We start from the raw sequence: 20,016 nt of genomic DNA, 5'->3' as shown, positions 1-20,016 counted from the left end.
TTTTTAGATTTTGTGGGCCAACTTTCTATTTTTGGACCCATAGTATAAATACCTCTTGATGTATTTCATTTCCTGAGGTTTTTGCTGAATTAAAGTTTCTACCCTAGAGAATTTCCTCTTTGAGGATTGTATCCAATTCCTTCCTTGAAGGTTGCTTGTTTCTATCTTTGATTGATTCAAGTAGAGGTATGCATCAATGGAGTGTATCCATTGAGTAGTGGAGCCAAGGGGTGATAGAGCTAATGAAAGTTGCCTAGGGTTGTCTCCATCTTTTTGGTTAAGGTCCTATGGTTGTAGCTCTCTTATCTCATCTTTATACACATGCTTTCCATTCCTAATCTTCCATCCATTCTTGTTTAGATTCAATTTTTGTTGGTTGGATCTTTATTATCTTTTGTCTTGTGTTGATAAATTGAAAATCAATCTCACAAAAATAGTTAGATCAAGCATCATTAAATGGGTAATCCTTGGGAAATGGATCATAAAAATACATGGATCCACATCATTTGGTATCTAGAGCCTAGTACCCACTAGGTGTTTGATCTTTTGTTGCTTTGGGTTGGGTTATTTTTCCTTTTGGTCTTTTGTTTTTGCTCTGTTTTGTTGGGATGATCGGATTGATCAATTGTACTTAGATTAAGTTGAAATTTGGTGTGTATGATCTATGTTGTGTGACCTTCGTTTGCCTAGTTAACCGTGGAGATTAACATCATTGCCCTGTTTTGGTATAGTTGGGGAAAACCATACAAAACATATCCAATCATCAAATTTGACTATATATGGATATTTTTCCCTTGATCTAGAGTTGTTTGGGAATCTATCCACTAAAATTCATCCAAATTGGGCGTGGGGATCAATACCAAAAAAATTCATAAAGATCAGCCAGATTTCAGCATAAAGCTTCATCCAATGTCTTGTGTTCTTTAGTGTGTGTGTTTGCTCTAGGCCTAGTTTTCTTTGCTTTCATATGTTTAATCATTATTACTTTGGTATTTACTACTTGGTGTCCATATGTTCTTGAGGTGTATACCTTGATTGAGTTGTCCGGGCGCCAACGAGTGGGAATTGGATCGAGAGTGTGTGATACTAGCCCCACTATATTCTAAACCTACCGAGTGACATTGGTGAGTGACTTGGGGGGGTGAGGGGATACTACATTGGGGTGAGTTAGCTTCTTAAATCTCTTTTTCTTATTTTGCTAATCTCTAAGGCTAGTTTCTAGTCTTTGTCTTTGTGTTTGTAGGTAACTTGGATGCCTCCTATTACTCGATCTAACAAGATGGGGGACGTCCATGAGGAGGAAGTAAGGAAGGGGGCGGGCTCAAGTAGTTCCAAACCCGAAGGTGATCTTGTGAGCATGATGGCACAAATGATGAAGGAATTCAAGCAAGAGGTGATGACCCAAATGGATGTTCGGGCAAGAGAATCTATTGCTCGGTCAAAAGAATCTGAAGCTCGCATGCTTGCCGCCAAAAACACTCTATTTGAAGAGTTCAACACTTGGAAGGAAGAACGGGGGACGAGGCCTCCCACTCCTATGGGAAACGTCGTTCCCAATGAGGTTCCGGAGGAAAATGTGGAAGAGGAGGAGTATGGGGGGGGTGGCAAGGAGGGAATGTACGGGATAGGGTTAACAATTTGGAGAATGGAAGGTTTGGGGAGGGGGGGGTAATGGAGTCAATAGGCGGTTTGGAGGAGGAAATGGGGGATATGGTCGTTTTGGGGTAGGAAACCAACATGGAGGGATGGAACCTTATGGGGATAGATTTAGGAGGGATAGGTACTACGAGGAGGAGCCCTGACCGAGGTTTGATGATCCGTCCAAGACCTTGAAACACAACCTACCCGAATTCCATGGCAAGTTTGACCCCGAGGCCTACTTGGAGTGGGAATCTCAAGTGGAGAAAATATTCTCCCTCCACAACTATTCCGAGGGTGACAAGGTAAAGATTGCATTGGCCGAATTTAGGGGTAATGCTAATACTTGGAGGAATGATGTGTTGAGGAAAAGGAGGATAGCTAGGATGGGAGATGTGCGTTCATGGGATGAGTTGTGCCGAATCATGAAGGAGTCCTATTATCACAAGCTTCGTGGGGAACTTCAAGACCTAAGGCAAGGATCCATGGGTGTGATGGATTACTACTATGAACTTCTTGCCTTGATGAACAAGATTGGAGTGAATGAATCGGAAGAATCCACTCAAGACCGATTCATCCATGGTCTCAACACTTCGTTGAAGCATAAAGTCCAAATTGAGGCTTTAAGGGGAATCACATTGGGGGAAGTACTAAGTTTTGCCGAAACCTTTGAGAGGCAAGGAAAAGAAGTGGCTCTTAGCTAGGCGAGGGTGGCCTCTAACCAAACCGGGATAGGAGGAAACAAGTGGGGTACCCCTTCCGAGAAGATGGAGAGTTCACCTATTACTCAAGGCAAGACACCATACAAGGCATCGCCAAACCCGAGCCCACAAGCTAACAAAAATCCTTCTTCAACGGAAAATAGCAAGGTGCAATGTTTCAAGTGTAAGGGCTATGGTCATTATGCACGTGAGTGCCCTAACCAAAGGGTGATGGTTATTGGGCAAGATGGTAGCGTGCATAGTGAGGATGAGGATGATGGAGTGGTAGAAGGCAAGGAGGCAAATGTGGAGCCGCGTATGTCATATTCTAGTGGGGAAGAAGAGGATGAGAGATTGAAGACACTAGTGATGCTAAGGATGCTCAATGTAGAACCCGACCTTGAAGAGCATAAGGAGCAAAGGTGCAACATCTTCCATATGAATTGCAAGGTACGAACTAAAACTTGTTTGGTGATTATTGATGGAGGTAGTTGTGCTAATGTGGTAAGTGAACAATTGGTGGCCAAGTTGGAGTTGAAAGTTGACAAACATCCCAATCCTTACAAGCTTCAATGACTAGGGGAGTCCGGAGAGCTAAAGGTGAAGGCTCAATGCTTAGTTCCCTTGAAGAATGGTGTCTTTGAGGATGAGGTGATGTGTGATATCATTCCAATGACGGCTTGTCATGTGTTGTTGGGAAGGCCTTGGGAGTTTGATAGAAGGGTGTATAAGAATGGTTTCACCAATGAATATTTCTACATGGTGAATGGTTTGAAGGTTAGGTTGAAGCCCCTCTTACCTAAGGATGTGTTTGAGGCACACCAACATCTACAAAGGGAAAGGGAAAGGGATAGAGAGAAAAGGCTTGTGAGTGAGGGTGAGCTAAAAAAGGCAAGTGAGAGTGGGGGTGGTGAGAGTAAAAATAAAGTACCTAAACAAGAAAAACCACAAGCAAGGGAGGGAAAATGTTGCTTATTAGCTAGGACTCCCGACCTTGGGTGGGCACTAAAAAGCCGTTCAACCATTCTCCTCATGGTCCGGAACGATTTATGTTTAAATACTAACACTAATCCTTGTCCTTTGTTGATTGAAAGTGTTTTGCAAGGTTTCAAGGATGTCTTCCCGGACAAGCTTCCAAACGAGCTCCCACCCGTGAGAAGGATTGAGCACCAAATCGATTTTGTACCGGGATCCTCTCTTCCCAACCGGGCGGCATATAAAGCAAACCCAAAGGAGACTCAAGAACTTCAAAGGCAAGTCGAGGGACTCCTTGCCAAAGGTTTGATTCGAGAATCTCTCTCACCTTGTGCCGTCCCCGTTATTTTGGTACCTAAGAAGGATGGAACTTGAAGAATGTGCGTGGATTGTAGAGCCATCAATAAGATAACCATTTAAGTATAGGCACCCTATACTTAGGTTAGATGATATGCTTGAGGATCTATGTGGCTCTCATTGTTTCTCCAAAATTGATTTAGCAAGTGGGTACCACCAAATTCGCATGAAAGAAGGGGATGAATGGAAAACCGCTTTTAAAACCAAATTTGGCTTATATGAATGGCTTGTTATGCCTTTTGGATTGACTAATGCTCCTTCCACTTTCATGCGTTTGATGAATCATGTGCTTCGTCCTTTCATTGGAAAATTTGTGGTGGTATATTTTGATGATATCTTGATTTATAGTAAGAGTGTAGAAGAGCATGCTAATCATCTTAGGGATGTGCTTGAAGTGTTGAGAATGCATGCCTTATATGCCAAGTTATCCAAATGCACTTTGTGTGTTGATGAGGTTGTTTTTCTTGGATTCGTTGTGGGGAGGGATGGTGTGAAAGTAGATGAGGAGAAAGTGAAGGCGATTAGGGAGTGGCCTACACCCAAGAGTGTGAGTGAAGTTAGATCTTTCCATGGTCTTGCAAGCTTCTATGGGAGGTTTGTGAGGGATTTTTATACTAAGGCATCTCCCCTTAATCACCTTGTGAAAAAGAATGTGGAGTTTAAGTGGGGAGAGGAGCAAGAAAGAGCTTTTAACACCTTAAAAAATGACCTTACTCATGCTCCTTTGTTAGCCCTTCCCAATTTTGACAAGACTTTTGAGCTAGAGTGTGATGCTATTGGAGTGGGGGTAGGAGGAGTGCTCATGCAAGAGGGGAAGCCCATAGCCTATTTTTCCGAAAAGCTTGGCCAAGCCCAATTAAACTACCCCACATATGACAAGGAGTTGTATGCTATAGTGAGGTGTTTAGAGAATTGGCAACATTACCTCATGCATAGAGAGTTTGTAATACACACCGACCATGAATCCATTAAGTTCCTAGGGGGACAACATAAACTTGATAAAAGACATGCTAAGTGGAGTGCTTTTCTAGAAACTTTCCCTAATGTGATCAAATATAAAAAGGGGAAGGAAAATGTTGTTGCCGATGCCCTTTCTAGGAAGCCTCATGCTCTTTCAAGTGATGATGTCTTGATTGATAATCATGTGATGCATGTGAGAAAACAAGTGCTTGTTGTGTGTGCTTCAAAGTATGTTGGCTTTGAGTTCATTAAGGACTTATATAGACATGATCACGAATTTGCCACTATTTTTGAAGCATGTGAAAAAGGATCTTTTGATAAATATTATAGGATGGATGGTTACTTGTATAAAGAGAATAAGCTTTGCATTTCTAATTGCTCTCTTCGTGACTTGTTGATTAAGGAATCTCATTTGGGAGGCTTGATGGGGCACTTAGGGGTGTCAAAAACTTTTGACATTTTGAGTGAACATTTCTCTTGGCCTTGTATGAAGAAGCATGTTGAGAAATTTTGTGGTCAATGCATAGAGTGTAGGCAAGCCAAGTCTAAGTCTAGTAACTTTGGGCTTTATACTCCTTTACCTATACCTACACAACCTTGGGTGGACATTTCCATGGATTTCGTGCTAGGCCTACCCATGTCTTCTCGGAAGAATGATAGCATTTTGGTAGTGGTAGATAGGTTCTCCAAGATGGCTCATTTCATTCCATATAGGAAGACGAATGATGCTAAATTCATTGCAAACTTGCATGGGATTCCAAAAACAATTGTGAGTGATAGGGATGTCAAATTCTTGAGTTTCTTTTGGAAGACCCTTTGGGGAAGTCTTGGAACCAAGCTTCTTTTTTCTACTACCGTTCATCCCCAAACGGATGGACAAACGGAAGTAGTGAATAGGTCCTTAGGAACCCTCCTTCATGCTCTAGTATTTGAGAATAATATGTCTTGGGAGGAGTGTCTACCTATTGCCGAATTTGCATACAATAGGACTTTTCATTCCACTACTAAATTGTCTCATTTTGAAGTTGTATATGGATTTAACGTGTTGGACCCATGACGAGAGCCATGACGAGGCGGCTTCGGGATGGACTCGGAACTTTCATACAAAAGTCCAAGCGGGGATGAGCCAAAGTTGAGGATCGTGCTGAAGAACGAGGGCCGACCGGAAGTTCCAGAGGAAACGCCCGGGTCGGGCGTTTTCAGATGTGAAAATCGCCCGACCGGGCGATTTGTTTAAGGTGCGAGGAGGACGCCCGACCGGGCGTTTCGCGCACCCAGCTCAGCATGGGAATTCGCCCGGGGACAGGGAAAACGCCCGGGCGGGGCGTTTTTGCCTGTGAAAAACGCCCGACCAGGCGATTCTGCCGTTTTTAGATTTTGTGGACCAACTTTCTATTTTTGGACCCATAGTATAAATACCTCTTGATGTATTTCATTTCCTGAGGTTTTTGCTGAATTAAAGTTTCTACCCTAGAGAGTTTCCTCTTTGAGGATTGTATCCAATTCCTTCCTTGAAGGTTGCTTGTTTCTATCTTTGATTGATTCAAGTAGAGGTATGCATCAATGGAGTGTATCTATTGAGTAGTGGAGCCAAGGGGTGATAGAGCTAATGAAAGTTGTCTAGGGATGTCTCCATCTTTTTGGTTAAGGTCCTATGGTTGTAGCTCTCTTATCTCATCTTTATACACATGTTTTCCATTCCTAATCTTCCATCCATTCTTGTTTAGATTCAGTTTTTGTTGGTTGGATCTTTATTATCTTTTGTCTTGTGTTGATAAATTGAAAATCAATCTCACAAAAATAGTTAGATCAAGCATCATTAAATGGGTAATCCTTGGGAAATGGATCATAAAATACATGGATCCACATCACCGCTATGATGGAGATCGGTGGAATCGGGTCCTCCTTCCTTGATGAATCCATTTGGTCCTCCCTAACTCGAAGCTCGTCCAATTCTTTCGCAAAAGAGCTTTCCTCGGCTTCTTCAATTGCAGCTATCGTTTTTAGGCTATGCCTTTCTTTCGACCACCCCCTGCTGTTGGTGGCGAATTCCTCTATTACCACCATGGCTTCCTCACCTGACTTCCTTAAGAACCCTCCATTTGCACCTGAATCAAGCATAGCACAAATCTTCTCGTTAAACCCATTATAGAGAATTCATACCTGATGGTCCACCATGAAACCATGGTTAGGGCATTTTCGGAGAAGGGCTTTGAAACGAGCAAACGCCTTGTAGAGGGGCTCGTCATGGCCTTGGATGAACTGGAAGATCTCGCTTTTGAGCTTCAAAATTGTGCCCGGCGGATAGTACTTGTCGAGGAAGGCAGCTACAATGTCCTTCCATGTGGAGACCTTTTCTCTGGGCATACATTCAAACCACTCTTTAGCAGATGCAGTTAATGAAAAGGGGAAGAGTCTTACCCTTATGGCATCGTCATCGACACCGTTCAATTTGAGAGTGTTTGAGATCTCCACAAATTTGGAGAGATGGCGGTTGGCATCCTCAGTAGCCCTACCTGCAAAAGGAGTTTGCTCGACCCTTTGAATAAGGGGCATGCGTAACTCGAAATTGTTAGCGTCAATACGAGGTCCTTCGGGAAAGGTAATCATATTTCCATGATTGAACATATTCATCACGGGTTATATTTCCTGATTCTTCTTCTCCAAAGCCTCTCGGGCTGCCCTTTCCGCATCTCTCTCATCCATCGTAGCTTCACCATCTCCTGCAATTTCTCAATGTCTGTTCGGTCACCCATTGTTCCTGATCCTTTTTCACTTCTTATTTTCCTACGAGTTCTTTCGAGTTCCAAATCGAGCGGTTCTAGGCTGTCCTTCCCAGAGCGCGTTCGCATACAAAACCGGCAAGAACCAAAAACAAAAACGAAATAAAAACTAAAATTAAAAACTGAAAGCAATTAAAATCCAAAGTAGCAAAATTATCCGTTTGAAGATATCACTCCAAAGTGAATTGTAGTGTCTAAGACCCTTGATAAGTCCTCACTCTCAATTAACAATGTCGGTTTAAGGGAAGCTAACTGTAGTGTCTACTAAGTGAATCTAACTCGCTAGAACTCTGTCACAGTTATGAAGCAAGTTACATTAAATCATACAAGATTGTGTCACTCAATCATGCAGCATCAGGAATACTTAGGGAATAAACAAAGTAAAAACAAAACGGATATTAAATGGAAAAAAGAATTTGTATAACCAAAGTTGTTACTAACACATCCCTAAAATCCTATGAGTTTAGTTACACATAATTGAATAAGCTAAAAACATAGATTGAAGGGAAGACAATTTGAACATAAAATTAAAGCAAATAAAACCCGTAGGTTGAATCCTTGTCATTCTTGATGTTCTTGAAATCCTTCTCCAACTCCTTGCACAAATGAAGTACCCTAGGTCTTGAGCTCTATAAAGTATTTTGCAAGTAGAAGTTCTCTCTTTTTGATGAAGCTTGAGGTCTTATTTATAGGGAAAAGCTTATCCTTGTTGTAGAAGGAAAAGATCTCCAAAATATGGTAAATCTGGGCGCAAATCTAGGGCTTCTCGGATTCACCGCCTTTCTCCGGTGGACCGCTGCACCTTGGCCGGCGGTCGCCGCGTTGGACTCCAGAGAGTCTGTTCCCTCGGCGGCGGACCGCCGCACGACTTCCGGCGGTCGCCGGACGAGACTTCTCTTCCAAGTGTATTTTTCTGAGGCGGACCGCTGCTTTGATCTGCCCGCCGGGCGCCGGCGGTCGCCGCACACATCCGCGGCGGTCGCCGGTCGCCGTCTGACTCCAGATTTCCAGATTCTGCGTTTTGGCTCCCTTTTCGGCTCAATTATGCACGTTTCTCACAAAACACGTCAAAATACCAAAATAGACAAAATATGCAAATAATGGACGTGTAGAGTGACTTTGACATAAAAAATGGACCAAATAATGACCTTAAAACCGTGCAAAATCCAAGCGTATCAGTACCACCGTAGTAAAAGGAAAGAATGATGAGTTGATAGCTACTAGAGTGGTGTCCGGTTGGAGGGTTTGCATTGACTATCGTGCTTTAAATTCGGCTACTAGGAAAGACCACTTCCCCCTCCCTTTTATTGATCAAATGTTGGATAGGCTAGCCGGACATGAGTATTATTGTTTTCTTGATGGATACTCGGGTTATAACCAAATTTTGATAGCTCCCGAGGATCAACATAAGTCTGCTTTTGTGTGTCCCTATAGTGTGTATGCATATAGAAGAATATCTTTTGGGCTTTGTAATGCCCCGGCTACTTTTCAAAGATGCATGATGTCTATTTTTCATGATATGGTTGAGGACATTATGGAGGTTTTTATGGATGACTTCTCTATTTTTGGCATGACATATGATATTTGCTTGGAGAATCTAACCAAGGTTTTGCAGAGATGTGAGGAGACCAATCTAGTTCTCAATTGGGAGAAGTGACATTTTATGGTTAGAGATGGAATCGTGTTAGGGCACAAAATTTCATCTGAGGGACTTGAAGTGGATAGAGCCAAGATAGCAGCCATTGAGCAATTGCCACCTCCTTCTAGTGAGAAGGCCGTGAGGAGCTTCCTAGGCCATGCGGGGTTCTATAGGGGTTTCATCAAAGATTTTTCACATATTGCTAGACCCCTTTGTCATTTACTAGGTAAAGCTGTGAAATTTGATTTCATTCTTGAATGTGTGTAGGCGTTTGAGAAGCTCAAAGCGGCATTGGTGAGAGCTCCAATATTGATCTTTCCTGATTGGTCGCAACCCTTTGAGATCATGTGTGATGCAAGTGATGTAGCGGTAGGCTCGAATATGGGGCAAAAGAGAGGCAATCTATTCCGGGTGATATACTATGCTAGTAGAACATTGGACTTGGCTCAAGTTAACTACACCACTACCGAGAAGGAAATGCTTGCGGTGGTCTACTCATTTGACAAGTTCCGCCCTTACCTCATTAGGGCTAAGACTATTGTCTTCACCGACCATGCCGCCATCTGCCATCTTTTTGCAAAACAAGATGCGAGACCAAGACTTATAAGATGGATCTTGCTTCTTCAAGAATTTGATTTTGAGATCCGAGATAGATAAGGGTGTGAGAATGTAGTAGCAGATCATCTATCAAGATTGGAGCATGCTAGTGAAGAGGAGAAGTTGAAGTTGGTCATAAATGAAGAATTCCCGGATAAACACTTGTTCTATGTGGCTCAAGGCAAGGTGGCATGGTATGCTAACATAGTGAATTATCTTGTTGCTAAGGTAGTTCCGGATGGGCTCACGGATTATGCAAAGAAGAAGTTCTTCCACGATGTGAAGTTCTACTTTTGGGATGAGTCTTGCCTCTTTAGAAGATGTGCTCCTCAAGAGGAATGAGAATCCATTATTATGCATTGTCACTCCGCACCAAGTGGGGGACATTTTGGAGCAAACCGAACCGCGATGACGGTGATTCAAAGCGGCCTTTATTGGCCAAGTATCTATGGAGATTGCCAAAAGTTCGTGATGCAATACAATGAGTGCCAAAGGACCGGGGGGGTGTCAAAGAAGAAGGAAATGCCAATGACCCCTATTGTGGAAGTTGAGTTGTTTGATGTTTGGGGGATCGACTTCCTGGGCCCCTTTCCATCATCATGTGGCTATCAATATATTCTTTTGGCGCTGGACTATGTGTCTAGATGGGTAGAGGCTATTCCTAACCACACCAATGAATCCAAGGTTGTGATTAAGTTTGTCCAAAAGAATATTTTCACAAGATTTGGCACCCCACAAGCTCTAATTAGTGATGGAGGTTCCCATTTCAATAATCGATGGTTGACAAGTGTGCTTACTAGATATGGAGTGAAGCATAGGGTAACAACACCCTACCACCCTCAAGCTGATGGTCAAACCGAGTTAGCCAACCGGGAGGTGAAGCAAGTTCTAGAGAAGACGGTGAGCACAAATCGAAAGGATTGGTCACTTAAACTTGATGATGCATTGTGGGCATATAGGACGGCTTATAAGACACCCATTGGGATGTTGCCATACCAATTGGTATTTGGGAAGTCGTGCCACCTTCCGGTAGAGATGGAGCATCGCTCATATTGGGGTGTGAAGAAATTGAACTTGGATTTCTTGAAGGCCGGAAAGGAAAGAATGCTTCACCTCAATTTGCTAGATGAATTTAGGAATGAGGCTTATGCCAATTCCTCTATATACAAGGCAAGGTTGAAGACCTATCACGACAAGATGATTGAAAAGAGAGAGTTCTCCCCGGGGGATGCGGTGCTACTCTACAATCATAGATTGAGGTTCTTCCCGGGCAAGCTCAAGTCTAAATGGTCGGGGCCATTCACTATCAAAAATGTGATGACCAATGGAACAATGGAGCTTATTGGGGCCGATGAAAGTACTTTCATGGAAAATGGCCACAACATAAAGAGGTCCTACACAAGGGAGCAACAAGATGAGGTCTTCGTCATGACATTGACCAAATGATGAGAGCTTGAAGACCGTCGGGCAAACGACGTTAAACAATTGCGCTATGGGGGAGGCAACCCCTAGTAGGTACATTTTTATTTAAGTCAATGTGTTTTTCTCTCATTTTTAGAATTTTTCTTTTTTTTAGTGTCTTGGAATAGGAAAATGGGAACGAAAGAGTGAAAAATGGAAGGAACGAAAAAAAATGGGTTGGAGTCCAGAGAGAAAACCCAACCGGGTGTTTCCCATTTCCCGGAAAACCCGGTCGGGTGTTTTGAATAAGCAAGCAGGAGTCCAGAGAGAAAACCCAACCGGGTGTTTTCCATTTTCTAGAAAACCCGGTCGGGTGTTTTGAAGAAACGTCGGGGTCCAGTAAGAAAACCCGACCGGGTGTTTTCTGATTTCCAGATCACCCAGTCGGGTGTTTTGTCGCGTATATAACACTGGCGTCGCAGAATCACCTGACAGAAAACCCGCGCCCATTCTCGCGAACCCGCCCCCAAATCCGAATTCCGATGATTTCCTCTCAATTTTTCCCTTCTAATCTCACTTCTACACTCTAATATCTCTTCTACTCTCTCTTTTACACATTTTAAACCATTTAATTGGTGGAATTTTGTGAGAACAAGGAAAGAAGCTAATTTTCGAATTCTACTTGAATTAAGCCCTAAAGGTATGAATTTCTCCCTCTATTCTTCTCTAACCATGTATTATTGTTGTTTATTAAGTGATTTATGGAAGAATATGATGCATTTGATGCATAATCATGGGTTTTTGAGGATTAAGTGTGGATTTAATGTAGAATTGCTAGAATGGGTGATAATTTAGTACTTGTGTGCATAATGTGAAGTTGAATGTGTTGATATGTTGCCTTGTTGGACATTGTTGCTCATTTGTTTAATGTTGATGAAGAGTTGGGTTTGTAGAATGATAATACAATCAAAGGATGGTGTAGTTGTGAGTAATATTGGTTTGAATTGTTAACAATTGTGATTGATTGGTTTTGGGGAAAATTTGGCTACAAGCATGAGGATTGATGATGATTTTTGTGATATTTTGAAGTGAAACCTTTGAGCTTTAAATGTTAGAACAAGGATATGATGAATTTGTGCATCTCTTGAGCTTCAATTGTGATTTTGTGCTTAGTTTCTTTTGTTATATGCTTTGATTGTTGATATATAAGCAATTATTAGGAGGTGATGCCTACTCCTGTGTTTTAAATGATTAGTTTGATGATAGAGATTAGTGAAAAGTACTCCATGATGTTAACTTGTTGAATGTTAGCCTTTGAGCTAAGTTTGGGGGAGTACTTTTACTTTGTTTGGTTGATAGATTTTTCTAGGTTTTGATTACATTGCAATCTAATACTTGGCATTGGTAGGTACAATGGTCCTTTTTAGCAACAGCATGCTCGGTCGCCCTAAGAACCGCAGAGGAGCGGGCCAAATGGAAGGCGAATATGTGGCCGCTTCGGAGGCTGCAAAAGAGGCTGTATGGCTTAAAAACTTCCTTTTGGACTTACGTGTGGTTACGAATATGCCCAAGAGCATCACCATTTATTGTGACAATTCTGGTGCTTTGGCAAATTCGAGTGAACCACGAGCTCATAAAGCGAGCAAGCACATAGAGAGGAAGTATCATATCATTCGAGATATAGTACAGAGAGGAGACATAAAAGTGGTCAAGATTGAGTCAGAAAATAACCTGGCAGATCCTTTCACAAAGGCATTAGCGGTCAAGCCGTATGAGAGCCATGTTGAAGGAATGGGAGTTCGACTAATACAAGACCTCAATCCGCTTTCAGTATAACTGGGAGAATTAGACGTTAGCACATTTTGTTTTTGTATACTCGAAAGTGTTTTGAGTATAAGTGGGAGATTGTTAGAGTTTGAATACTGTAAAACTCTTATTTTATTTTCCAAGTAATAAAACAGATTATTTTTGTCATAATGTTGTTATGTTTTACATTTAATGAATGTTAATTGCATGTTTAAATGTATAAGTTAACTTAACAAGGTCTAAGTCTTTGTTTTAGTAGATCGGGTTTTTCGTAACCCAATAACCCAATCAGATTGAGGTTTTGGGAGGGACGATCGATCCCGAGTCCTAGATTACTATAATCCTTCAGAGTCTTCCCCCTAGCTTCCAGCAGTTCAAGCTCAATTTCGAGATGAACAAGCGGAATTACACTTTGGCTGAGCTGCTGACTGAACTTCAGTCGGCGGAGGACCTTATGGTTCAAGCTAAAGTAGCTATGCTGAGTCTGGCGCCTAATTCCTCTGGCTCTAAGCCTCGCGCAAGAAAGAAAAAGGCACCAAACCCAGTGGGAGCTAAGAATGCTAAGGGAAAAAAGAAGAAGGCCGATAAGAAGCCTACTGGAAAATGCTTCAAGTGTGGAGAGAAAGGTCATTGGATGCCAGACTGCCCTAAAAAGGGCAAGGCTACAGGTATGCACCATGCTCTAGTAGTCGAGTCATGTTTGGCTTCGACATCTACTCATACGTGGGTTATTGATACTGGAGCAACTGATTTGATCCTGACTTAATGCAGGTGACAAGATGGTTACATGATCGTGAGATCGAAGTCCAGTAGGGCGACGCTACTAAAGTGGTGTTAGAGTTTGTATACTAGAAATCACGTTTCGAGTGATTGAATACTGTAGAACTCTTATTTTATTTTCCAATAAATAAAACAGATTATTTTTGTCATACTGTTGTTATGTTTTACATTTAATGGATGTTAATGCATGTTTAAATGTATAAGTTAACTTAACAAAGTCTAAGTCTTTGTTTTAGTAGACCGGTTGTGGGCGTCGTCCACTTTAAGGTAACACGGTCAGTTCTAAACAAAGAAAAAGATGAATTTCACAACCTAGTTGGAATTTGACTATCCATCGAGAAAGGTTGCAATGTCAGTCCACATATTTCTAAGCCTTACTGAAATAAGATGGCATTGGTGTGGTATAGCACTGAACGGATCTAACAGCAAGACTTGCCCTTAGGCTATCTACTGAAAGGCGAGGTCTTGATAAATATTTATTTCTTAATCAATGTGGGTTAGCATTGAGCATACGGTATTGATTATGCACTGCTTTGACTTATCAAATGGTGCGGGTTTTTCGTAACCCAATTATCCTGATATATTGGGTAGTGGTGATCAATATCTAGCGGTGCTAGGATTGCTATTATATTGAATCGTGCGCGAGCTGAGTCTCGTTTGATAATTTCCTCAAGAGGAGCGCGAAACAAGGTTTTATTATTCGTAACCTAGCTAGTTGGAGTGTGATTACTCTATGAATAATAAATAAGCGTTTCATGCTAAGTCCACTCTTGGAATTAATAAGAAGTTAATTAATTAAGTCAATAGCAGACATTAATTAATTAATGGACATTTTAATCTTAAGCACGGGAAATGAAAGTTAAACAGAAACCCGGATTACTTGTAATTTCGGATTTGGATAGGGAGAGTTCAATATTACTTTTGTAGTGGCTGCTCGTAATATTCCAATTATAACTTATATTAAATTGTGGGTTCAATTTAATTAGTAAAAAGTAAATTGGATGAGCTCATATCCAAAACCTTCCATAGATCCCTGTCTGGGCCCAAAAGGAACTTAATATAAATAGGAGAATAAAGGAGAAAGAAATAAAAAAAAATTATTATTGTAATTTTCGAAAATTCCCCTCCCCAGCTGAGGAGATTTTCGAATCCCTCTCCTATTCCCAAAAGGATTTCTTCTGTCTTCTTTATTTAAGTCCTAGTATTCTAGTAAGATCAGCCCACACTGATATTGGGATACAGTTCGGGAACCAGAGAGAAGATTTGTGGTCTAGTACTCAAAGCATCACGTGCAGAAGAAGCTAGCCATCTTCAATTCTTTGGAGAATTAATTAGGTATTTTTCTGCTCCGTAGAAAAGCATGTTTTAGGTTTCAATATTCTTAAAGCATGATTAATTCAAGTTATGAGCATGATACATGTGATATTTACGCGAATAGGTTTTGTCTAAATAATCTGCTAAATAGATCTGATTATTATGTGATTGATTTATGTGAGCGCTTCCGCTGCCAGTTCCTAGAAGGCCGCGAACCCTAGGCGACATCCGGTGGAAATCGAAAGCCGCGACATCGAGTGGGAGACGACAGGCAGCGATCGCGCGGCGACGCGCTGACGAGCGAGGGCTCGTGCGCGCTGCCGGTTGTAACCGCATACCTAGGTCGGAGCCTGCTGCGTTGCGTGGAGGAGACAGGCGCGGTGGTTCGTCCGAGAGCTGACGAGGCGCCGGTTCTTCGCCGGAAACCCTAGCCCTAACCCTAGAAGCACCAAACCCTAGTCGCACAGCCCTTGCGGCGCACGACCGAGAGCAGCCAAGCCGAGACCGGCGGCTGCTGGTTCGTGCGAGGCCGCCGGGCAGTGGGAGTTCGCCGGAAAGGCGCGGCTCCGGCCGCGTTTCTGGGTGACGACACCGGTTGGAGGTGTCTTGGCGGTTTTCTGTCGGGAAGAATGGAGGAGGAAGCGCGCGCCTTCGGGCGCGGCCTACCGGCGGCGGTCGGGCGGCGAATTCGCCGCTCCGGTGAGCGTCTCCGGGAGGAGTCTTCGAATCTTTGTCATGTTGATTCGTGCAAACTTCGAATCGAAAGATAGAGACGAAAGATTATTTAATTGATTAATTAATAGATTAATCATTAAAATTAATATTATTTAATGAAATAAAATATTTTGGAAAGATTTCCCTAGATTTTAGGAATATTTGGATTATTTTCTATATCTATGAATATTTCATATCCTAGATGATATAGATAAGAATAATTTAATAGTTTCCTAAATATAATATATCTAGAATCTATAATAAGATAGATATATGTAACATTACATTAAATAATATAATTTAATTTTCTTCCTAATCTTGAACTTGGAAATTATATGAATTTAATTTTTCATGTCTAATTAAGATTATAAATAATGTACTTTATTTTAGATATATCTTATAGTATGACATGAATAAGAATTAAATTCTAGATTAATAATTCCTAAACTAAGATATTAAAGATAATAAAAGATTTAATTATCCAGTCAATTAAATACCAATAGAATTTAATTAGTCTTAATCTGCCTTAAGGCTAAAGGATAATTAATTAAAACCATAACACAAATATCTAAGCGATAATTATGAACTAAAAGTTTATATATGGTCTCCATCGGTTGGACTGCCAAATTTTGTGAAGCTGATTTTCTAATATTATCGCCACCTACAGAGTAGGAACAATAATCCTACGAAAACAGTAAGTTCATAAGGACGGACTTCTCAAATAATAAATAGAATGAACTAGAAAGTGGTTCCTAATATTATCGCCACCTACAGAGTAGGGACAATAATCCTAAGGAACTACGAGTTTTAGGGTTCAATCAGAATTTATGATATAGCTTGGTTTTGTTATCAACACATGAACATTGTTATGGGAGTGTGTTGTAGAAATAAAATTCTGTTAAACCTGATGGTCGTGCTTAGGCAGCATTAGGCGTGTCAACCTCCAGAGGAGGAAGCTATTGATACGTCGGTGTTGTGACCAGTAAATTGTCAAAATTTTAATGCATATTAACCTCCAGAGGAGGATATAATTTAATAATTTTGCTGTTGTAAGATTTTGAAAAGTTTTATGGTTAATCTACTCAATTTCCTTACATAATTTTATGACAAATAGTAAAATCTTCTGTTTGCAGTGCAATAAAATCCGTCAAGACGTCTTCTAATCCTCTTTCTGCCATTCTCAAAGAAAACAAACTCGAGGGCCAAAATTACATAGAATGGAAACAAAACTTGGATATCGTTCTCACAGCCGAAGAGTACAAGTTTGTGCTCACAACTCCACGCCCAGCTGTGCCGGCAGCTAATGCCGCGCAAGCACTGCGAGATGCGCATAGACGGTGGCATAAGGTGAATGAGATGGCTAAGTGCTATATGTTGGCTTCTATGTCATCAGTACTCAAGCATCAGCATTCTGCCATGGAAACTGCCGCCGAGATCATGACGAATCTCGCAAATCTTTTTGTACTCAGAATCGAACGACTAAGTCTCAAGCCTTTCGGAGTATCATGACGAAGTCTGTAATACCCGCACCCTTATTGCAGTTCTTTCGTCTTGTTAATGTCGAACTGAAGATGTAAAGTTCTCTTTTCATGAAGAGTTAATGGAACTCGAGCCTTTGATGTGAAACTTAATTCTTTTTAGTTGCAAGTAAAAGCTAAAGTAATCAAATGAACTAAACAATTGGAAATACGTTGTAGAATATCACGAATTTTCGAATAGTGTTACATAGGCAATAAAATGAACAACTAAAAAGATAAAATGTGCATGGAACAAATGGCATCGGGCCTCTTCTCCGGGCTGAAAGTCGCGGCCCGTATCCGATCAGCCCGTTGGGCCCGAGGCATCAAGCCCGTCTCGGACAGCAGCTTGGCAGCCCAAGCCCTTTCCCAACCTGCAAAGTAGAGACCAGCTTAGTTACTAAAGAACAAAAGAAACTAAAAGGAACTCTTACCATGAGGAAGGAGACAACCTCTCTTTAGTTGGAAGACCAAAGACTTACCCAAAAGGGGCAAGTCCATCCTGCAAATCCTCCACACTAATGCAACACCTGTTTTCTCACCAGCCACAAGCAAACAATGGAAGTTAATAGCTAAGTACACACCAGCCTTTCCTAGTCACACAAACCACCAAAATAAGTAAATGAGAAGTCCTTTGTCCTAAGCAAAACACCAAATTTCTTTGATCAAAAGTAGTGGAGATCAAGGAAGTAAGAGATTTCCAGCAGCTTGCAAACAAATAGAATTATGAACTAAAGTACTAAGAGAGCATGTGAGAACAAGTAAATTAATTAGTCAAACACCTAGTACTCCAAGTAACACCAAAATGTGTCAAGTAGAAGGCTGCATTGAGGATCAAAAACAAGAGATATGCTGGGAAAGAAACCAAACGAGGTCAGCCTCATTAACTTCTCCTAAGGTACACAAAATCAGCCTATAAAAACCCCTCCACACCACATATGAACTCCCTTTCACATACTTCAAAATTTCCAGCAGTAAGGAGAGTTAGAGAGTGAGTAAGGAGAGTTAGAGTAAGCAGAGAGTAATAGTAAGGAAAGGAGTGACGAAGCTCCCTTGCACCACCAGCTTGAACCAAAATCCGCCAGCCACTCAAAGAGGTAACCACCACATCCATTTTATTACATCCATTCTAGAACATCAAATATTAGGCACATCATGATAGACTTTAAACCACAACACAGTAACTATAAGTTTTACAACAAAACTTCAGCCGATAGAAGCACAGAAAAGTAGACCAGCACTTCAGTTTTTCCATGTTCAAAATGCAAAATTTACAGTAGCACATTTATGTAGAGACTCATTCCAGGGAGCTAATGTTCCCTCCAAAATCAACCTTAAATCACAATAATCAAAAAGTCTCCAACATAGCTACTGCCCAAGTTTCAAACAAATATACTATGTAATGTAAGGGAGTAAAAGAACTTAGCTTTAAGGCCGGCGAACAGCGGCGGCGGCGGCGCTGGTCTGCGAGGCGGACCGAGCAGCGCTTGCCTCCGCCGGAGATGTCAGCGACGGCGCTGAGTCGCCGTGAAAGGACGGGAGGCAGCAGCGGCGAGCTGCGATGACGGATGCCGCCGCGGAGAAACGGCGAGGCCTCGCGAAGCGGCGGCGGCGGCGCTGGTCTTCGAGGCGGACCGAGCAGCGTCTGCCTCAGCCGGAGATGTCGGCGACGGCGCTGAGTCACCGTGAACGAACGAGAATGAACATAGGGGGAATTATAGAGGCGATGCCTCCCCTCTTTGTCTGACTGCGCAGCAACGCGGAGGAGCTGGAGTGATGGCTCTGAAGCCGCTGCTGTGTAATCGACGGTACAAATACAAGAGCGAACCGGGGAGGAAGAACGGGCTCCCGGCGGATGGCGGATGGCAGCGTCGGACAGAGGCGCTGTTTTTCCCAAATCTTTGCGTGACGACAGCGGCAAGGGCTCGTCGTCGGTCCATAGCTGGCGGCGTTGACGGCGAGACAGCGGCGACCCGACGACCAGCGCGGCGAATGGCGAGGAAGAGGAGCCGCCGATTTCTCTTCCAAGTTAGGGTTTTTGATTTGGGGGAATTGAGAAATTGAGGGAGAGAGGCCGATGGCTTTTGAGAGGAGGGAGTAAATTGGGCCTCTCCCTTTTTCTTTCATTTGGGCCTCTATTAATTAAATACATGGGCTAAGGTTTTATATAGAGAATGGATTAATTCTTTTAATAATCTAAGAAGTTGGGCTAATAATTAAAATAAAATAGGAGTTTGGCTCTAGCCTAATTAAATCATGAGCCCACCTATGTTGCTCAATCAAATAATTGAGGTTAAGTAATGGTCCGCCAATTAATTCTACGATGATAAATTTAATTCCCGGACTTTAGTATTAGCGCTCGAATAATTTATGGTACGAAATGATGAATAGACCTCGAGTCTATTTTAGTGCTTGAATAAAATATATAGGAGGTAACGCTCTTTCGTCAAATGAATAATTGGTAGACCTCCAAACCAAACTAAATCGCAAGATTTATTTAGTGCTCAAGGACTTCTTATGAATTAAGGAAAAAGGAATAAAATGATCACGCACTTAGGATGCATTCATGTTTAAGCTTAATGGATATCTCAAAATCTAATTAAGTATCATTTTATTTCCTAAAGGGACGTCTTCACGCGTCGTCTAAGGCCAAGTTAAAGAACTTACGGATAGAGATTTTGCTTTGAGGTGGGCATTCTTTTAAAACGTGATTTCAGTATGAAAATGTGATTCTTTGCTCAAGTATGTTGTCATGCCATGTTTTGTTTTATGATTACCTATCTGCTTGGCTATGCCAATTTAAGTTAAATCGAATTCGGGTCCCAGTAGGGCCA

The 20,016-nt window shown here is 41.9% G+C and overlaps 1 long non-coding RNA gene across 1 annotated transcript; it reads right to left on the bottom strand.

Moving 5' to 3' along the window:
• Positions 1-17,338: 17,338 nt before the first annotated feature.
• Positions 17,339-19,070, bottom strand: LOC148926283 (uncharacterized). The gene is made up of 2 exons (XR_016130140.1): positions 17,617-19,070; positions 17,339-17,556 (listed from the first exon to the last, which is right to left on the bottom strand). It is a non-coding gene; the product is annotated as an uncharacterized LOC148926283 (long non-coding RNA).
• Between the last annotated feature and the right edge of the window lie 946 nt (positions 19,071-20,016).

The sequence above is a fragment of the Salvia hispanica genome, chromosome 5 (genome assembly GCF_029641045.1).
Source record: "Salvia hispanica isolate PSC_SH4W2 chromosome 5, Shi_PSC_v1, whole genome shotgun sequence".
In the NCBI taxonomy this organism is placed as follows: domain Eukaryota; kingdom Viridiplantae; phylum Streptophyta; class Magnoliopsida; order Lamiales; family Lamiaceae; genus Salvia; species Salvia hispanica.
This window is presented reverse-complemented; position numbering and strand designations above follow the sequence as displayed.